The sequence below is a fragment of the Cherax quadricarinatus genome, unplaced genomic scaffold, assembly GCF_038502225.1.
Source record: "Cherax quadricarinatus isolate ZL_2023a unplaced genomic scaffold, ASM3850222v1 Contig6584, whole genome shotgun sequence".
Taxonomy (NCBI): domain Eukaryota; kingdom Metazoa; phylum Arthropoda; class Malacostraca; order Decapoda; family Parastacidae; genus Cherax; species Cherax quadricarinatus.
Window position 1 is genome coordinate 1 of NW_027201610.1, and position 4,453 is coordinate 4,453.

The following is a 4,453-nucleotide window of genomic DNA, read 5'->3' on the forward strand; positions in this document are numbered from 1 at the left end:
CTCATCAGTCATTGCTGCATCTTCAATAAAGGTAAGTGTCATTTATTCTTCATTTAGTAGAGTAGTACATGCACAATATATATTGTGCATGTACTACTCTACTATTGTGCATGTATCCTTCTCTTTGTGTGTAGGAAAATGTATATTTCATGTGGTAAAATTTTTTTTTTCAAACTTTTGGGTGTCTTGCACGGATTAATTTGATTTCCATTATTTCTTATGGGGAAAATTCATTCACATAGCGAACATTTCGCATAACAGCCAGCCCTCTTGCACGGATTAAGGTCGCTATGCGGGGGTCCACTGTATATATATATATATATATATATATATTATAGTGCCGAATAGGTAAAGCTTGCGATTTTGGCTTAAATAGCCATGCCCTTCTTGCCGAATAAGGCAAACGAAAATTTGTGTATGCAATTTCGGAAAAATCATTCTGAACCTAACGAAAAAAATATATTTCATTGTGTTTATTATTAAATTATTGTAAACTTGTCTAAAATATATTTAATTGGATTACGCTAAATTAAATTGTGCTTGTTATAATAAGGTTAGGTAAGTTTTCTAAGGTTCTTTTGGTACAAAATTATTAATTTTTACATTAACATAAAAATATGTCTTTAAGGTAATTTATACTACTACAATATCTTGCAAGTTTCATAATGTCAGGTAAAGTGGCTTTATATAATCAGTTTACCACTTACGAGTTATATGTGTAGGTGTTGCCAGGATGTGAGAGAGAGGTGTATGGATCTGACAGCTACTGGGCATGTTATACACGGCACACAGCCAAAACTATGTATCACCCGGCTGGTACCTGTAAGATGGCCCCGTCTTCTGACCCTCTGGGCGTTGTGGACCATACTCTCAAGTAAGTGGAATAATAATCTTTGTTCCTACAAGTACATAATACAACTTGTACAGGCAATAGCTCACATCAGTGACATACTATACAACTTATACAGACCATAGCTGACATCAATGACATACTATATAGAAAGCCCCTGTAATGATTGAACTCTTGTTAGGTACAAGTGTATGACTCTCGTCTTACAACTTAACCAGCGATTTAAAAGACGACTGGGATGTTACAAAATGGAGATATCTATAAAGTATAGACATCTCCAGAGAATACCAGGTCTTTCCCTCTAGCATTCAACATGTTTCTGGTTTTTGTAACAAGCAGAAAATATTCTAGTTCAGTTATCCTTTAAAATTGTGATAAATTTTAATAGTGATTTAGGATTGCAATTGATACAATACTAACTAAATAGAAATTGAGATGTTTATTAACAAAGTTATCTAGGTGGACAAAATCAAATTAAATGAATTTTGATATTACCTGGAGTTTACCTGGAGAGAGTTTCGGGGGTCAACGCCCCCGCGGCCCGGTCTGTGACCAGGCCTCCTGGTGGATCAGCGCCTGATCAACCAGGCTGTTGCTGCTGGCTGCACGCAAACCAACGTACGAGCCGCAGCCCGGCTGATCAGGAACTGACTTTAGGTGATCGACACCATGCCTAACCCTTCTAGGGTAGGGTAGGTGCCTGAGCCCGAGCCTTTAGCTCATAAGACTGTCATTCCCATTAGCCCCCTTGGGGCGGGGATGGCAGACCAGAGAGGCCTAGCTTGTGGCTAGGCCTGGGGACAGTTGGTCCCAAAGATGAGGAGGTACTTGTGCCTCCTCCCATGGGAGACTTAGGTCTCAGACACTCCCTAAAGAGGGAGCCAAGGCCGGGCCACCACTTGGAAAAGGCCCGGGCCGGGAGAATACCGGCTAATCTTTAATAATAATAATAATAATAATAAATACTCTACCAAAACAGTCTAAATAACGAACAACCAGAGACGAGAGACATCCCTGGAGAAATGGAGAGAGATGCTGGTCGAGTGATGACCAGCTGTGGAGAGAGAGAGAGAGAGAGATTGATTTCTCGACTACAGGCCTCACATCAATTGATATCACGTGACTCGCCCCTGGTGCTGCAGAAACACCGGTAGGTAAACGAGCGAGGTGATAGCTAAGCAGTTTAGCAATATGGACAGCCAACCACAACTCTCGAACAGTAAGCACAGGGAAGTGTAAATGTTACATCCTACCTAATGACATAGCTAGGTCAAATAATAGTATACAATAAGATATTTTTATCTTAGCTATTAATGAAAATATTAGCAATATAAAATTATATGAAAGAATATACATCAAATATACATTATAAACATTAGACATCATTCAGGGGTGCAATATATATCTAGTTTAATTTAGCTTAGTATCTTTATTATGCACCCTCATACCCATCCCCTGGGGGGTAGTCCAGAAGGCTACAGAGGTACTTGATGGGCCCAGGGACGGGGCCCCAAAGTTTTGATAGCTGAACATAAGGAGATACAGAATGATAAATTTGATTTGAATTAGGATAATTATTATTTAAATTGTCTCAGTTTGAACTGTACTTATTATTATTCATTTGAGAGCACTTAACCCCCAGGGGGCCATATAGCGCCTGGAATATGTAAAGCAATAAGATTTGATCCAAGGGGGTGTAGCTCTAATGCCGCAAAACAAGAACCCTTCACCAGCATCAAGACATCTTCTCCATATATCACAGTCACTTATATGCTCAGGACTACTAAATGCCTCAAATGATGTAGTTGAAGTTTTAGCAGTAAAGATCGAGAACCAAAACCTGGTCATTGGGTTGTATACAAGTTTCCAGATGCAACGTCCCAGCAATTCCAGGAACAGCTTTTGAAAACTGACCACTGTCTGGAAAATCTTCCAGCTAAGCCCATGATGACACTCTTCAGGTCGTTTGTTCTATCTAGGCTGGAATATTGCTGCACACTAACAGCACCTTTCAAGGCAGGTGAAATTGCTGACCTAGAAAATGTACAGAGAACCTTCACGGCGCGCATAATGGAGATAAAACACCTCAATTACTGGGAGCGCTTGAGGTTCCTGAACCTGTATTCCCTGGAACGCAGGCGGAAGAGATACATGATTATATACACCTGGAAAATCCTAGAGGGACTAGTACCAAACTTCCACACGAAAATCACTCCCTATGAAGGCTATGAAGACTCTGCAGACGATGCAACATCCCCCCAATGAAAAGCAGGGGTGTCACTAGCACGTTAAGAGACAACACAGTAAGTGTCAGGGGCCCAAAATAGTTCAACTGCCTTCCAGCATACATAAAGGGGATTACCAATAGACCCCTGACTGTCTTCAAGCAGGCACTGGACAATCACCTAAAGTTAGTACCTGACCAACCGGGCTGTAGTTCGCATGTTGGACTGAGTGCGGCTAGCAGTAACTACCTGGCTGATCAGGCCCTGGCCCACCATGAGGCTGCGGGGGCGTTGACCCCCAGAACTCTCTCCAGGTATATAGGTAATCGTTCTAACACTAACACACTAGAAAAATCTCTGCACTTTATCATCTTATTTGTGTAACATAAGTTTTTTTTCAAATTCAATTCCCCTTTCAGGTTACGAGGCGTGAGAGGGGTACGGGTAGTCGATGCTTCTATCATGCCCCAGATCGTGACGGGCAACCTGAATGCCCCAACTATCATGATTGGTGAGAGAGCTGCTGATCTTATCAAGCAAGATTGGGGAATCTTGATCTAAGTCTTGCAATAATATTGCAAGGATCCCATTACAAATACGTCACTTTAACTTGACTGAGTTTTAATGGGTAATTTACACGTATGTTGATGTGTAAATCAATTGTAGAAATGTAAGTTTGTGAAAGATATGTGAATAAACTTACTTATATGATCAGCTGGGCTGTGGTTCATATGTCGGTTTACGTGCGGCCAGCAGTGACAGCCTGGTTGATCAGGCTCTGATCCACCACGAGGCCTGGTCACGGACCGGGCTGTGGGTATACCATAGTACATGTAAGAGATTATCATGATATAAACACTAAGAGAATAAAATCTCACAGTGCATATACACCGATAATTTATTTAAATCCCAATTTATGGTATTAAAGTATTCTTGACTGGTAGTGTACAAGTACCATACAACCCTAATTCTGTCAGACACAACAACAACTTGCGAGAGAGTGACGTCTTCAAGGCCTATCTAACCCATAGGCCCGACGTACTTCCGCTAGTGGGTTCTTTTCACTGGTGACTCCGCCTACCACTGCTACATCTCATCTCCGCTAGTATGCTGAACTTATATCAAGATTGATACCGTGAACACATCGACTCCACGCTCAGGGACCGATTACCTCTAACACCTCCTCATCTTCCACCGTTCTTGGCATTGTACTGAAGAAGCCGCTAGCTGACGAAACATTTCCAGATTAACAATACCCAAACTCTGCACACGTATCTTAATTATCAACCTTAATGACCCCTCTTAAAGTCCCTGTAACTTAAACATAACGTGCTTAAAAAGGGGACTTTAGTTGAATACCCATTTAAACACAATGTAA

At 41.2% G+C, this 4,453-nt stretch overlaps 1 long non-coding RNA gene across 1 annotated transcript; it reads left to right on the top strand.

Moving 5' to 3' along the window:
- Positions 1-421: 421 nt before the first annotated feature.
- LOC138852286 (uncharacterized) lies at positions 422-3,961 on the top strand. The gene is made up of 2 exons (XR_011391631.1): positions 422-874; positions 3,495-3,961. It is a non-coding gene; the product is annotated as an uncharacterized lncRNA (long non-coding RNA).
- Positions 3,962-4,453: the final 492 nt, after the last annotated feature.